The sequence below is a fragment of the Zalophus californianus genome, chromosome 7, assembly GCF_009762305.2.
Source record: "Zalophus californianus isolate mZalCal1 chromosome 7, mZalCal1.pri.v2, whole genome shotgun sequence".
In the NCBI taxonomy this organism is placed as follows: domain Eukaryota; kingdom Metazoa; phylum Chordata; class Mammalia; order Carnivora; family Otariidae; genus Zalophus; species Zalophus californianus.
The window spans coordinates 38757953-38775713 of NC_045601.1; the positions used below are offsets into that span (position 1 = coordinate 38757953).

General features: G+C 40.6%; 1 pseudogene; it reads right to left on the reverse strand.

Moving 5' to 3' along the window:
• Positions 1–6368: 6368 nt before the first annotated feature.
• Positions 6369–7069, reverse strand: LOC113927864 (annotated as a pseudogene).
• Between the last annotated feature and the right edge of the window lie 10692 nt (positions 7070–17761).

Sequence of the window (17761 nt, forward strand, 5' to 3'; positions counted from 1 at the left end):
CCAACTCTCTCTATTCATGGTTGGTTCCCTTGACAACCTATCCTGCCATCCACGGGTATCTTCCAGAAGTCACTTCATGAACCTTAACCCAGTTGTGGTTTAAAGAGCTTGTTATGAATAAAAAGACACCCATTTTACTTTTATGGCTCTGAAGCATTTTCAGGAGCTGAGGACAAGAGACCAAATATTATAATAAAAGATGTTTCTATTGCCCTCATCACTCAGGAAATTCCAAAGGTTTTGGAAGTTATAAACCAGGAACTGTGAATGAAGACCAAACTATATAAGAAATATATATCTGCATGGCCAACTATAAATATATGTGAATCACCAAATATAAATAATTCTTGTAAATCGCAATATCGCATTTAGCCAGCAGCCTGTTTTTGTAAATAGTTTCATTGAAACATAACTACACCCACTCATTTTTTATCATGTCTATGATTGCTTTCAAGCCACAGGAGCAGAGTTGAGTAGTTGCAAGAGAGACTGTATAGTGAGCAAAACCTAAAATCTTTACTATGTGGCCTTTTAATAAAAAAAGTTTTGCTGGACCCTGGTCTAGGTCTTGTTGGTAGCTAGGTAGCCAGATGACTGGAAAGGAGAGCACAAAAACTTTTCTTTTAAAAAATGAGTAGTGAATCAGAGAACTACTAAAACTTCCATTTTACATATAAATTTTTCAGTTGGTACATATAAACCTCATCAGATAGCAGAAATTATTCAACAGAAAGGAAGGGAGGAGGTGGTCTATATTAGTATTTTTGTTTCTCTTTGCTCAGACTTGATTTGGGATCAGGGTTAGATTTTTTTAATGAAATCAAGATGTAAACCCTGAAATAAGCCAGTGGTTTTTAGTTAGGCCTGATGCAAAGGAATAAAGTTGCATTATCTTCTCTAAAATAGGTGATGTGTAAATAAACAAACCATTAGTACAATTAATGTAAAGTATACCATTTCCTATAGTGTTAGTGAACTTGTGTGTTATAAACTTAGGTGTATTTATAAATTGTCAACTTTAGGGTAAAACAGCCAGTTGTTTTATTAACAAAATGGGTTTATTCAGGAATAGTGGAGGAATGGCAATTCAGGACAAGCAACCTACAGCAAAAGCCACAGGCAAGTCTGGAGAACAAAGGGGAGAAATGTCTTTTATAGAAGAAAGGGGAAAAGGGTTGTTGAGAGGGGCTGTTACAAGCAGAGTCCATTGGCATTAATTGGGAGTTCCAAGTGTAGTGGCTTTTCATTGGCTAGTTGTGGCAACCTCTCATTGGCTGAACTGCTGCTAGGCAAGGCGAAAATCTTCCTTTCTCTGGCTAGAAGGCTTCTTCCTAATGGAAATGCAAAGTGTAGTACATCTCTTCCTCATGGGTTGGCCAAGGGTTTCAACTAGTGGTACCCTGTGAGAGCTCCCACTGCTGGCCTCTGGACTCCATTTTAAACGAGGTTTCCTTTATGCTGTTTCACAAAAGGCAATGCAGAGAAAGCTGACCTCGGGTTAAAATATATACACTGAAAGAATCTCCAATTGAGCAGTCATTTACTATGGGCTTTGGTGATAGGAAGATGGTGTGATTTGGGTTGGTCAAGCCAAGGAGATATCCCAGGAAAGGTCTTGGTAGAAAGCTGTCAGCCACCAATGCTTTCAGGGGATCGAGGGATGAGTGTTTCATTCCTGAAGGGGGATTCTGGATAGTGTACCACAGCATCCTTGTACTGCACATATATTCTAGGATTGGCCATGGGCCAGATAACTAAAGAGAATTATGGGAAAGATCCTCAAAGATGAGGCAGTCAGTGAACTGGAGACAGCAGACTATGCCATCCCCAAAATATGCCATTTGGGCATATTAATTATTTTGAATTAAAGTTACTTAAGAAATAGTCAGTGCAAAAGGACACTCTGACTCTCCTCTGTTCTCTGAAAGCAGATAATAAGTCTCTATGTGAAAAGTACCCTCCCTGAACCAGGAAGGTAGAAGGCATGCTTATCACTAGAGATAGTATAGTAATATAGGGATGAAAAAGCTATATAAACAAACCTTGTTACTTCACTAATTTACTACTCCATGCCCTTGTCAATTCTTTATAAATGTATTATTTCCTTGCTTAAAAGGTATAAAAACTACTGCTCTAGCTGCTTCTCTGAGTCCTTTACTTTTTATGGGGCTCCAGTATGTATGAAATTAAGTGTATTTTTCTCCTGTTAATCTGTCTTATGTCAATTTAATTATTTTTGTTAAGATTTTATTTTTAAGTAATCTCTACACCCAACATGAGATTCGAATCCACAACCCTGAGATCAAGAGTCACACACTCCACTGACTGAGCCAGCCAGGTGCCCTGTCAATTTAATTATTAAGCCAGTCGAAAAATCTAGAAGGGAAGATGGGAAAAGTTTTCCACCCCTACAAAGCCAAGAGGCCAGTGGATTGGATTGATTATTCACACTGATGTTTAAGTTATTAAAGATGATGTCAGGAAGAAGGAAATATCAGGAAGAAGACTATGAGCTAGGTGCCAATGTTCCTCATTGTTTTTCTGACTGTTAAGAGGATAATAATTATTCTTCTACATCACATCTACCTCAGGGCTGGGATATGGTTGTATGTTTTCCTATTTCCCATGAAGTGTTGCTTCACAGACCTTAATTTCTCCAACTCCAACTCCAGTTTTATGCTAACCTGGCTCACATCAACTCCTCATCACTGATGACTTCAGCTCAGCTATGAGCCTCTGGATCATGATCTTCTTTAACACACAAAGTCCTCAGGGCATCCTCAGTAACTTAAACTTCCATGTGAACATCCCGTCAAATAATCTAGTACTTGGTTCTCTGATCACCTCATCTCCAATTTCCTATCCATCTCACTCTACTTTAGCCACCCATACTACCATGGCCATATAGATGCAAGAGTGATATAAGTATTCAGGCAAAACGATTCATGGGCAGTGATATGGAACCATCTGAGACTAAAGAATGTGAGTGCTTAGTGGTAAGATCCTGGATTTTTTTTCTTTTTGCCTTTTTTATATCTTCAGCAGTATTTAATAAAGAGTAGTAGAGATAAGGTTTTGCTCTACAGGAGTGGAAGGTACGCATGCTAAATAATTCCAGTTACAACTGATGATCTGGGAGCCCATAAGAAGGGAGTAAGAGAGCTCAATAAATAATTAATACACTGGAAGAAAATGGAAGGGCCAGTGGGCTAGACATCTTTCTGAGGTCAATGGCTGTATAAGGTATGAGAGGACAATAATGACGAGAGTGTGGTCAGAATGAACAACTGAAATTTAATGTTTCTGAGATGGAGCAGACCATGGTTATAACTAAGCCTAAGGAGGTAACCTGAGAAGAACTGGAGTAGAAATGGGGGTGACAGCCCTACTCAGGGTGGAGCCACCTCTTCCAGTGATGGATGCATACAAAGAGTTATGATTGCTTGCTTACTGCCAGGACTTCCCTGAGACTTGTAGAGAAGAAGGTGTGCAGTTTGGGGGTGAAAGGTCTTTGTCCCAAGAAAACTAGGAACTAATCTGGAAGCTAATCCCTCTTAATATTTTAAGAGACGAATTCTTTAAATAGGCTGTTGAATTGGTTGTTCTGTTCTTCTACAACTCTTGAAAATTTTATATAACTTCAATTTAGCATTTCATTATAGACATTTCAGAGTCGCTTAAAAATTTTTCTTGTAATTTAATTTTTGTCTCATTTGAGAGATATACTTCTGGATGAAAGGAAGTTTTGTTTTTATCCCCAGAGATGACCCTTTTGTTTCTCTGGTATCTTGCATAATGATAAGCCTGAAGAAGGATATGGAATAGGGACACAAGGAACATGGTGCTTTCTGGTGATTCCAATTTTATGTTTTTATGATTTCTACACATATATATTTTTTCATAATGGTTGCAGTTGAATTTAACCTCTAGGAGATTTGGCCTAATTGAGTTTTTTGGGTAAGCTTCACTTTGTCATGAAGTTTAGGGAAGTGGATGGGTTAACTTGGAGGTCTTTGCTCTCCTTGCACCTTTGCCAGGGCATGGACAACACTTTATTTAGGTTTGCCTTCTCCAAGAAGGCATTACTGACAACATTCACCTAATGTTGATTGTTCTTTTACCCTGGTTGCATTTGTCCTTGTGTAATCACCTCCTATAAAAATCACATATTTTAATTTTCTATTTATAAATGTATTTTTGATTCATTTTTCTCTTTGGACTATATAGGTTGTGGGGATGTAGCTTGATTAAACTCTTAAACTTTGGAATCAATACCAAATAATGTATATAGGAATTTGGAGCAACATGAAAAATAATGTAATTCACATTATCTACTCTTCCATTGTATAAATGTGGAAACAGAAAGAATAGGTAAATGATTCAAAGACTTACCTATGATCACGCAGCAGCTTGTTAGTGTGTAATCTCCTTTGTACAGTGTATATTCTAAGACATCCCCATAGTCACCCTGTACACTAATGCCTGTCAGAGCTAGCCCTCAGCAAAAGGGGAAGGGAGTAGGGTACAATGCAGCAAGTAGCTAAATGGAAGCAAAAGATCAACTCAGAGAAGCTGAATCAGAAGGGACCCGGATGGAATACAGGAAATGAAGGTGGGGCTGTAGTGTAATTGACCAGACTCTACACTCGGAGCGCTAGTCTTTTTTTTTTTTAAGATTTATTTATTTATTTGACAGAGAGAGACACAGCAAGAGAGGGAACACAAGCAGGGGGAGCAGGAGCAGGAGCAGGAGCAGGAGCGGAAGTGGGAGCGGGAGAAGCAGGCTTCCCGCTGATGGGGAGCCCGTTGTGGGGCTCCATCCCAGGACCCTGAGATCATGACCTGAGCCGAAGGCAGACGCTTAAGGACTGAGCCACCCAGGCGCCCTAGGAGAGCTGGTCTTGACAGAAGAATAACACAAGTATGTTATCAGACTGTGAATCAGGAATCAAGATTGGATTCTAAGGAAACCAGTTGGAGCATGACTTTCCTAGTGCAGAACAGAGAAACTGAGGGCCTCCAACGTTAGTGAAGGAAGAAACCAGGGTGATGGATGGATCATCTATCTGGATGTTAAAATTTTCAAGAATAAGGGAGGAGTTGGGCTAGAGAGAAATGCTGAGGACAACACTAGAAGAGGGAGAGGGACTGAGACATATGAGATGATAAGCAAGGAAGGGTGGTGTATGGTAAAGTCTATCTGATGTGCGCTTCAGACGATCTGGAGTTTTTGAAAGAAGAATGAAGAAGGAAGGAATAGAAGCATTATTCGTGAGAAAGAAGGGCACACTCAACCAGTATGCCCTATGAAATGCAAGGTATGGGAGAGAAAGAACTTCACATGTGAAGGGAAAGAGAGCTTTCAGAGATGTTCATAAAGGAGTGGTTCTTAAAATGTGTCCTTGGATAAGTGGCTTTGGCATCATCGGTGAAAACACATGGGTTCCATCCTCAGAGATAGTTCAACTCTACAACTCCAAATAGTTCTTCTCCATGGTGATAACACAACAGAAAGTATTCCTGCTGTGTAGTCCCAGAGCTGTTGTCCACTTACCCCTGGGCTTGCTCAACTACCTGGGAACACACTGTGGGAATGAGGGTGTTAGGTTAAAATGCACAAAGATACAAACCCAGAATATTTATATTAAGAAAAAAAGTTATAGTGCATAAGATATGCCATTTGCACACAGCTAGTATAGTTGGCATCCTGAGGAAGGGGGACCCAAGCTTTGTTATCCAAGGGAGCAAATAAATGAAATCGTGTTGGCCCAGAATGGGAAATATAGGTAAGAGGCAGCCTAGGGGCAGCCGGTCTGCAGATGGTCCTTCAACTGCTCTTTTCCCCTATCATCACAATCTGTTTCTTGGGACAGTTCCTGGCACCCTTTCCCAAGAGTGGTTTAGGAGGAGATAAGACATGGAAAAACCCTGCTTTATACCTGAGAGTTTCCCTCCAACAGAATGTAGTGGCTTGTGGGTGGACCCATCAATCTGGTCTCATGCTTAATCTTTCCATTCTGGCATGAGAAATATTTTTACATATTTTTCTTTAGAAGGAAAGCAACTTCCTTATCCAGGCTGCATTCAAAAAGCTGGAGATTCTGGGGGTGTTGACGCCATTAAAACACGCAGGCTCTAGAGGAATTTCCCCCAAAGCCCTCTCGTGCATCTGGACAGAGCAGGATTGGAGTTCCTTTGCCTCACCCTCCTGCCCCCCACAAGGAAGAAGGGGTGATTGATGTGGGCTTGGCCTGAAAAACTGGGCAGTGCCAGCTACCCAGCCTATCCCCACCTTCTCCAGTCTGCTGATTGAGGCCTGCTTCTAGAAATTTCCTGATGGCAGAAGGACAGCCCCCACCCACTGTGGCTCAGTCCTGGCCTTCTGAGAACAGGGCCCGGCTGTGGATTTCTTTTTCCTCCTGAAAGTCGGCTGGCTTTTCCCGTGAGCCTGTGGGCCCTTCAGTGGACACCAGACCATCAGAGCTAGGATGCTCTGGCAGAAGGGGCACTTCTGGGCGGGATGGCAGCTTGCATTCTTTGGCCTGATAGATAGTCTAGACCTCCATAGTCATAGCACCGACTTCCTTTGATAACCCTTCTGCATGTTCCTCCTTTTGGTGCTCTCTCACTCTCAATACAGAATACCCCACGAGGCCCTCGGGGACTTCTTAAAGGTCAACTCCACTGCCACACCCTCCTTCAGACTCTGGAAGCCCTTCATGAACAGTTGACTCTGGAGCATAAAGACATCCACTGAGGGTCTTGTGCGAACCTGGAGGCTGGAGGTCATGGCCAGGAAGCTGAAGCCCATCTGACCACTTGCAGATGCTTGCAGGGTCTGTAGCTGCGGCTCCTTGGCACCAGGTCCACGTCCTCCAGCGCTTTCCTTGGTGCTGCCACCCGCACACTGCTGGCGGGACAGAGCCCATTGTAGGTGGCTGAGCCTGTGGCCCTGGGCCCTTGACTGGGCGGCCGCTGGCCCTTGAGAAGTCCACAGGCAAAGGGGCGGCAGGAAAAGTGGCTGTTGTGGCTTCTCCAGCACCTCATGTGATGTTGAGGACACCAACATTTGAAAACCATGAGTGGAGAAACAGGGTGAGGAGCATGTTGAGAGACATGTAAGGATGTGGGAGAGTTTGCTTGTGATAGACCTGCGGACTCCAAAGCACAAAGGGGACTCTGTTAGGAAGGTGGAGGGGGGACAGGATTTGAGATTGGATTGAGTGATGGGCAGGACATCAGACAGTCAGCATCTGTGTTCCGAGGTGGCTCTGGGAGGTGGACTTGGGCTGAGGTGCATGGGAAGACTCTTAGTAACAACTATTAGAGGCAACATGTCTGAAATAATTCAAAGGACCATAAAAATGACACTCAGGTGTGAAAAACACACTTTATTCACGATCCAGTCATAATTGTAGATCTACTCACTTCCACTCAGGTCTATTGCAGTAGCACCGAATTGAAGTCATTGCTTTCACATGCAATTTAGCTTCTCAGGGTTTTATTTTTCAGGTGTGTCTAACATGAAAACTAATGTATTTTTCTTAATACTTGAAATAGGGAGTATTTCTTTTCATTTTTAATTTTGAGCCCCCTTGGTCTAAATCCTAGACTAGTTAGTTAACACACGTTTGGGTCAAAGCGTTCAGGCATGATACAACTAGAACCAGGACAGGGGTTTCTCATTCTTCGATTATTTTGAAAGTGAGACGATGCAATATAGAAAGATAGAAAATCTTTGCATAATTGCAAGTTATTTTGGTCTGTGCCTCTCTCTCTTTGGGGTCGGCTTAGAGGAGAGAGACAAGATGGGACAGAAGAAAACAATGAGAGCAAAATGAGTTTTACATTTTCTGTAGGGGACTGCTTTGTTCTTCCACTACTTGACAATACCAGACTATCAACAGTTTGTAAGTCTTTTCATAATATAAATACTTATCATCAGAGGTATTTTGTTTTTCCTCACTAAGACCATTCACTCCCATTTGTTTAGTGAAATTTCAAAAACATGCATAAGAGAAAAATCATTGAAATTTCAACTACTTGTTTTTAGCCATACGTGGTTCCCATCAGCACTCCTATCTACAGCTCTCACTGCATATTTAACCATGCATTATTAATTCTCTATGTTCACTGAGGCAGATATCTGTCTTAAAACTCCTTTGTATTCCATCAGAGTTTATAGTACCTCGTAGACCCTCAACACATATCAGTTGGTTTATACAGCAATGAAAGATCAGGTAGATTCAAGTTCATTGATAATCCTCGTTGGAAAATTTGAGATCTGTTCACTGCTCATGGCTGGGTTCATGAGCATTTTATAAATGACATATCTGGTGGATAACATGAGAATATTCTAGCAAAGAGTAATTTCTGAAAAGTGGGCAGTTATTTGCACAGTGAGAAATTTACAAAAGAATAGTGGTATCTTTCAAACCTTATCTTTGTAAGACCAGCACTGGTAAACATTTTTCCAAAGTTAGAGAACATAAATATATGTTATAAATCATTTTTTGGAATCAAACATAGTGTTTAACAACAATCTTTTTTGAAATTTGCATGCATATATACTCTCCAGAGACCTTTGGTTCTCAATTTCCTCTTATTGATGAAGATAAGAAGCCGTTGCTTCCCTTGTTGACCACAACTTATACATATAATGCGTCTGTCAGTAACACTGTATTCATCTTCTGTGTGCCTCATCCTAGAGAGTACTCATGATTTTCTTTGCTTTGTTTCTTTATGTAAATATTTCTCTTTTGGTCTGTTATATCAAAGATTGGGGTTATCTTGAAATATTAAGAAACAGTGCTCTTGGTTGGCTCAGTCGGTTAAGCGTCTGCCTTCAGCTCAGGTCAGGATCCTGGGCTCCTGGGATTGAGGGCCGAATTGGGCTCCCTGCTCCACGGGGAGTCTGCTTCTCCCTCTCCCTCTGTCTGCCACTCCCCCTGCTTGTGTACTCTCTGTCAAATAAGTAAATAAGTAAGTAAGCAAATATATAAAATCTTTTTTTAAGATTTTATTTATTTATTTGACAGAGAGAAAGACACAGCGAGAGAGGGAACACAAGCAGGGGGAGTGGGAAGAGGGAGAAGCAGGTTTCCTGTGGAGCAAGGAGCCAGATGTGGGGCTCGATCCCAGGACCCTGGGATAATGACCTGAGTTGAAGGCAGCCGCTTAACCAACTGAGCCAGCCAGCCGCCACCAAAATCTTTTTTTTAAAAGGAAATATTAAAAAACAAGTGAAAACCATATGGCAGAGATCATTTTAAAGAAATATTTATCACCATTTTTTGAGTGATAAGCAGCTATTCTGTCTTCATTGAGGACAAAGCAATTGTCAATAGACTGAAATTGCTGGAGAGTGCACTTGGAATAGACACAGGGAAGAGTGTCTCTGCAGTGATTGTTGATGGGCCCTTAACTAAGTGACATCGGTGATAGGTTGGCCTCAGAATAAATTTTTTTAAAAATTTTAATTCCACTAGAGTTAACATTCAGGGTTATATTGATTTCGGGTATACAATATAGTGATCCAACAGTTCCATACATTACTCAGTGCTCATCATGATAAGTGTACTCTTAATCCCCATCACCTGTTTTACCCATCTCCCTGCCCACCTCTCCTGGTAACCATCTGTTTGTTTTCTATAGTTAAGGATCTGGTTTTTTTTGGTTGGTCTCTCTCTCTTTTTCCTTTGTTCGCTGTTTTGTTTCTTAAATTCTACATATGAGCGAAATCATACGGTATTTGTCTTTCTTTGACTGGCTTATTTAGCTTAGCATAATACTCTCTAGATCCATCCATGTTGTCGCAAATTTATGTCCAAATAATATTTCATCATATATATATATATATATATATATATATATATATATATATATCTCACCTCTTCTTTATGCATCCATCTGTTTATGGACACTTCGACTGCTTCTATAGTTTGGCTAGGTTGCAGTAAACACAGGGGTGTACATATCCCTTTGAATTAGTGTTTTTTATTCTTTGGATAGATACCCAATAGTGCGATTACTATTCCTACTATTATAGGGTAGTTCTATGTTTAATTTTTTGAGGAATCTCCATACCGTCTTCCACAGTGGCTGCACCAGTTTGCATTCCCACCAACAGTGCATGAGGATTCCATTTTCTCCACATCCTTGCCAACACTTGTTTCTTGAGTTTTTGATTTTAGCCATTTTGAAAGTTTTGAGGTAATATCTCATTGTGGTTTTGATTTGCATTTCCCTGATGATGGGCATCTGTACATCTTCTTTGGAGAAATGTTTGTTCATGTCTTCTGCCCATTTTTATTTTTATTTTTTTTATTTTTATTTTTTTTTTTTAAGATTTTATTTATTTATTCATGAAAGACAGAGAGAGAGAGAGAGAGAGAGAGAGAGAGAGAGAGAGGCAGAGGGAGAAGCAGGCTCCCAAGGAGCAGGGAGCCCGACGTGGGACTCGATCCCAGGACCCTGGGATCATGACCTGAGGCGAAGGCAGACACTTAACCATCTGAGCCACCCAGGCGCCCTGCCCATTTTTAATTGGATGATTTTTTTGGTGTTTTGTTGTGTGAGTTCCTTATGGTCTCAGAATAAATTTTTATTAATAAGCCTTGGTTGCCTACATAATAAGATCTGAATTAGCATAAGCAAATGTACATTTCCTATGTTTTGGAAATACAATTTTCTCACCATGAAGTCCTTTTAAAGGCCTCAGTTCTTCCCAGAGCTGATGATAATCAATGGACATGGAATAGATTTCACTGAAGTCTGAGTGCCACTATGGAAAGATCTTCAAGGTACAGGCATAACTTGAAGATATTGCCTATTCAGTTCCACACCACTGCAGTAAAGCTGATATTGCAATAAAGGGAATCAAATGAATTTCTTGGTTTCCCAGTGTATATAAAATTATGTTTAGGGGTGCCTGCATGGCTTAGTCTGACTCTTGACCCCGAGATCAAGACCTGATTGCGATCTCAGTTCAGGGGTCATGAATTCGGGCCCCACATTGGGCTCCACTCTGGGTGTGGAGCCTACTTAAAAAAAAATTATGTTTAAATTGTATTGTAGCATATTAAGTATGCAGTAGCATTATGTCTAAAAAAACCAACATACATATCTTAATTAAAAATATTGCTAAAATGTGCTAATCATCATCACCTGAGAGTTCAGTGAGTCATAATCTTTTTGCTGGTGGAGGGTCTTGCTTTGATGGCTTTGATAACTTGCATGGATAACTCATCAGGGTGGTGGTTGCTGAAGCCCAGGAGTGCTGTGGAAATTTCTTAAAATAAGACAATAAAGTTTGCTGCACGGGTTAATTCTCCCTTTCACAAATGCTTTCTCCATAGCATTCGATGCTGTTCAATAGCATTTTACCCATGGTAGACCCTCTTTCAAAATTGGAGCTAATCCTCTCAAACCCTGCTGTAGCTTTATCAACTAAGTTGATGTAGTATTCTAAATCCTTTGTTGTCATTTCAACAATCTTCATAGCATCTTCACCAGGAGTAGATTCCATCTCAAGAAGCCACTTTCTTTGCTCATCCATAAGAAGCAGCTCCTCATCTGTTCAAGTTTTCTCATGAGATTTGGCAATTCAGTCACATCTTCAGGCTCCACTTCTAACTCTAGTTCTCTTGCTGTTTCCACCACATCTGCAGTTACTCTCACTACTGAAGTCCTGAACCCCTCAGAGTCATCCATGAGGGTGGGATTCAACTTCTTCCAAACTCCTGTTAATGTTGATGCTGTAATTTCTTCCCATGAATTACAAATGTCCTTAATGGCATGGTGAATTCTTTCTAGAATAGTGAATTCTTTTCAGAAGTTTTTCAATGTACTTTGCCCAGATTCATCAGAGGAATCACTATCTATTACAACTAGACACGAAATTTACTTCTTAAATTAATAAGACTTGAAAACTGAACCTGCTCCTTGATCTGTGGGCTGTGGAATGGATATTGTGTTAACAGTCATGAAAACATTATGGATTTTGTTTTACATCTCCAACAGAGCTCTTGGGTGAGCAAGTGCATTGAGAACAGTAATATATTGAAAGGAATCTTTTTTTTTTTTTTTTCTGAGCAATAGCTCCCAGCAGAGAGCTCAAAATATTCAGTAAACCATGTGGTAAACAGATGTGCTGTCATCCAGGCTTTATTGTTCCATTTATTAAGCATAGGCAGAATAGATTTATTCTTAAGGGCCTGAGGATTTCAGGATAGTAAAGGAGCATTGGCTTCAACTTAGAGTCATCAGCTGCAGGAGCCCCTAATGAGAGAGTCAGCCTGTCTTTGGAAGATTTGAAGTGAGACACTGACTTCTCCTTTCTAGTTATGGAAGTCCTAAATGGCATTTTCTTCCAATATAAGGCTGCTTCATCCACATTGGAAATCTGTTTTTCAGTCGAGGTAACTTCATTAATTATCTCCACTAGATCTTCTGGAAACTTGCTACTGCTTCTCTATCAGCGTTTGCTTCTTCACTTTGCACTTTTATGTTAGAGATGACTTCCTTCCTTATATCTCAGGAATCAATTTTTGTGAGCTTTGACTTTTCCTCTGCAGCTTCCCCACCTCTCTCAGCCTTCATAGAATTGAATAAAATTAGGGCCTAGTTCTAGGTTAGGCTTTGGCTTAAGGGAATGTTGTTGCTGGTTCGCTCTATCCAGACCACTCAGACTTTCTCCATCTCAGCAATAAGCCTGTTTCAGTTTCTTTTCATTCGTGTAGTCATTGGAGGTGCCCTTGTAATTTCCTTCAAGAACTTTCCCTTTGCGTTCACAACTCGGCTCACTGCTCTTGCAAAAGAGGCCTAGCTTTTAGCCTATCTCTTGTGTCTCAGGGAAGAGGGAGACCTGAGGAGCAGGTGAGAGAGAGACATGGACCAGCTGGTGGGTGGAGCATTCGTAACACAACATTTATTAAGTTCGCCATCTTAGATGGGTGCTCCTCCTGGCACCCTGAAGCGATTACAGTAGTAAGAGTGAAAATCATAGGTGACCATAGCAAATATAATAAGAGTGAAAAAGTTTGAAACATTTTGAGAATTACCAAAATGTGACAGAGACATGAAGTGAGCAAACACTGTTGGAAAAATGGCGCGGATCGACTTGCTCAATGCAGGGTTTTCACAAGCCTCCAACTTGTAAAAAATACAATATCTGCAAATGCAATAAAGGAAGTGCAATAAAACAAGGTATGGCTGCACATTTTTAAAGTGAAAAAAGCAAGATGCCCCACAAAATGTGTCTATGGCTACCAGAAAGCAGTCAGGTTTAAAGAAGAGGAGTTCACACTTCTGTTAGACCTTTTTAATTTTGAACCAAGCGCATATATCACCTTTCCTGAAATAAATAAAAATAATATATTTTCAAAAGCTCTTTGTTACCAAAACAAAACAGAACCTTCGAATCCTTCTTCTATTAATCATTAAGGGAGTAGTTAGATAAATTACGATGCTCCACGTCCTAGAATATACTCAGCATCTATTAAAAATCATGAGGTAGATTGGCATTGATAAATTCACAAGCGTACAAAAGTAAAGTGCAGTATGTGCAAAGTTTTACATCTATACATCTTCAAAAAGCACACCCAGAACATTATGCACAAATGTCATTTTATAAACCATTGTGTTTTCTGGAAGGACGCACATGAAAAGATGAATACGTATTATCTTTACAGAGAGGAGATAGGATGAATGTATGGGAAGGATGATTTTATTTGTCATTTTATAAATTTCTGTAGTATTTATACTTTTAATACGCTCATTTAAAATATTATTTTTATTTAATGAGTCCTTAAAATCAGTTTTATTATGCTTTTGTGAAAAAAGTTCAGGTCATTAGGAATATTTTCTTAAGTCGATGTGAACCCAAATGAATAAGTTACATAATATTATAGAAAACTCCTGTAAAAATATCATAAGAAGATAGACAGCAGCTAATCCATCCTAGAGACTTTTCTTTTTCTTTCAGTCACACTTAGTCTTTAGAAGTGATTTATTAAAAATAAGTTGGATTTTACAGGTTATTAGCAACAAAGTGATATAGTAGAAATAGCAGTCTCACATGCTCTGAAAGTCTCACTGAGCTCGTCCACTTGGGCGTCACCAACCTAAAATGCAACGATCTCCTGTGTTGCAAAAAGATGTGACTGGTTCATCTTCTGCCCAACCTTACCATTCCGGGATTCTAACTCTTACTGCCAGAAAGCAGAGGATTTGAGCTTCTTTACAGAGTTCTGTCTGTGAATTCTTAAAGATTTTTAATATCCTACATACTCTATATCAGCAGTGAGAAATGCTAACTCTCAGGAAGAACATCTTTCATCAGGGCGTGTGGGTAGTACCTAGGTAGAGATGTAGGTGATTATGGTAGATGGAATAATGGCTCTCCAAAATGTCTGTGGCTTAATCCCTGAAACCTATGAATATGTTACCTCACACAACAAAGGGACTTTTGTAGTCCCTTTTATAGATGTGATTAAGAATTTTGAGATGGGAAGATTATCCTGGATTATCCAATATAATCAAAAGGGTCCTTTATAATAGGGAGGTTGGAGGACAGTGTCAGAGAGAGATGTGATGTCACAGGGAGAGAAGAAGATGTTGTACTTCTGATTTTCAAGGTGGACCAAAGGGACTCTAGCCAAGGAGTGTAGGCCGCTTTTAGAATTTGGAAAAGGGAAAGAAATGGATTCTTCTCTGGAGCCTCCAGGGGAACAAAATCCTGCTGACACCTTGATTTCAGCCAGGGGAAACCCATTTAGGACTTCTGATCTCTGGAAGGGTATCATAATAAGTTTGTGGTTTTGTATTTTTTTTTCAAAAAGATTTTATTTATTTATTTATTTATTTGAGAGAGAGAGAGAGAGGGAGGGAGAGAGAAACAGCATGAGAGGGGAGAGGGTCAGAGGGAGAATCAGGCTCCTCACTGAGCTGGGAGCCCCATGTGGGACTCGTTCCCAGGACTCCGGGATCATGACCTGAGCGGAAGGCAGTCGCTCAACTGACCGAGCCACCCAGGCACCCAGTTTGTGTTGTTTTAAATTACCAAGTTGTGCTAACTTGCTACCACAACAGCAGGAAACTAGCACAGTGATTTATTATCTAGAATTAAAATTTGAGGGTCATATCAATTGTGTGTGTTTCATCTCCTTTAATACAAATAGAAGTTGTCAACCAAAGCAAGACTGAAGAAAATTTGTGACCACCCACCAACAACCAATAATACATATAAAATGTTCTTGACTTTTATGGACAAAATATAAGAGAAGATGAATCAGTAGGTAAGTTTTTTTAAGGAAATACATATTTTCTTTCTGTTCACATACCTGGCTTTTAGTTGCAAAGGAGAAATTGCCAGTAGACATTTGATGAGCCTAGGGATGAGGGAATACCATTCTGCTTGGCAGGAGTGGTGGAAAACTGTAGAGACTTGTTTCAGTTTTTGTTTAGCCTTTTAATATAAATAGTCCTTTAAGAAGATGTGACTTTTTGTAGTGATATTACATTCTGTCTGTAAGAATGAATGACACTGGCAACAAAAACTTAAGTCCTGGTTTACTGCCCATCCATACCCCTTTTCAATCTAGCTCAGCACTTCTCCGTGAGTTTCAATTTTAAATGTCAGGCACAACCAAAGTGGGACTTATGGAGAAGAGAATTTATGAACACAATATATTACAAGTGTCTTGTTTTCCTTCAGAGTTGACCATGTTTCCCAAGATTTATTGTGCTTTTGTTTCTCTCTGTACAGACAGGGGAAGACTGTTGGTGGGGGCCTATGGTCATGAGGGCTTAAATGGATGACATGTAAGCCATGGTGCCCCTGAGGGAGGGATAATTCCGGAGTTTTCCCCTGAAGTCCACCCTCTGCCTAACAGCCTTCATCGTTAAGAAACCTCACTGCATGTCTCAATGTAAAGTGTTTGGGGAGGTGCGGTAGATGGAAGGAAAGAAGTTGTCTGAATAAGGGCAGAACTGCATATTCTGTGAATGAATGGGTGAGAATGACTATAATCAGAGACAGATCTTCTTTGATATCAAAGGGAAGCATAGCTACTCGCATCTGCATCCTGCTCTCTGGAGATTTTGTTTAGTAGAAGTTAGAGCTGTGGGCTCTGCAGACAGATTGTCAGGTTTGGATCTGTCACTTAGATGCTATGACCATGTAGAGTACTGTGTGGTGCTTAGAGCTTTAATGTCATCTTTTGCTGCAAAATGTTGAAAAAGAGAAAAAAGGAGTTAGGGAGGGGACTTTGCTACTACAGTACTTCCAATATATGCCCACACAGAGAAATATGAAGGAAAAAATCTCTGTTACTTAGAATATAGTTATTTCAATTTATTCTTTTGGCACATGGTGTCTTGATTCACAATACATTATAATTAGGTATATTTTCAGTTTCTTTTTTTTTTTTTTAAAGATTATTTATTTATTTATTTATTTGACATTGACAGAGAGAGACGGGAGAGAGGGAACGCAAGCAGGGGGAGTGGTGGAGGGAGAAGCAGGCCTCCCGCCTAGCAGGGAGCCTGATGCGGGGCTCGATCCCAGGACCCTGGGATCACGACCTGAGCTGAAGGCAGACGCTTAATGACTGAGGCACCCAGGCGCCCCTCAGTTTCTTTTCTTTTTTAAGATTTATTTATTTTAGAGAGAGAGCTCAGGCACACATGGTTGAGTGAATGGAGGGAGGGGCAGAGGGAGAGAACTGCAAGGAGACTCCCCACTGAGCGAGGAGCTCTAGGTGGGGTTCGAGGTTCCTTCTCAGGACCTATGAGATCATGACCTGAACTGAAACCAAGGATGTTGAACTGACTGAGCCACCCAGGTGCCCCTATTTTCAGTTTCTAAATGCATTTCAACAATATATCCATCTTATTTTAAATGTATTAGACATATACTATCACCAACCTCAACAATTCTGATTTTGGAATTTTAGTGGGAAGGATTTAGAGATCTTTGTTGTTATTCTTGAGATTTATTCTTAAACTTGCAGAACCACATTGACTTATGGCCATGAAATGTTAGTGCCCATGCACCATAATGGATTTCAATTATCACGATAAAACTCCTTCCTGTCATAGAATTTTAATGAAAACCTGACTAATTATGCCTGTAACTAGATGTTTGATCCAATTCATTGGGAAGTGTGAAAATACTCACCAGCCTTGGTGTCCAAGACATCCAATCTATCCTTTTTATGTTTTGTTCTTTTTTGGGGGACAGGATCATCCTTTCATTCTTGGTGAAAACATCCCAGGCCTATTTTTAATAATAAATGAAATATCCTAGTTCCATTTATTTCCGTAACAAAATGGGGGTAAGTTTGAAGCGGGGGTAGATGTAGCTTCTGCAGCAAGCAGGGCTACCTAGCGTCAAGGTTGGGAGGGCATGTGACACGCCTCATTGTACATGGTCCCCGCGCTCAGGGGAGTCTGGCGCTTGGCTTAACTTCCTACTCTCCTCTTCGTGAAATTCTTAATATGTTTTTCTTGAGCATGTGGTGAGCAGACAAGATACCCTGGGGTGACAGCTTGCATGACGGCTTGTGATCGAGCAGCAGTACTGGAGGGCACTGGCTCAGGCCCCTGGGCACAGCGTGCAGCGCGCACCGCCATTGGTCTGGCCCACCTCAGGGCAGTGGAGAGAGCTGCTGGGCGGGGCAGTGACCCGGGGCCAGATTGGCAGTGGTGACAGTGGCAGCAAGGGCTGCAAAAGTGGCTGCTTTACCCCTGGGGGAGAGCA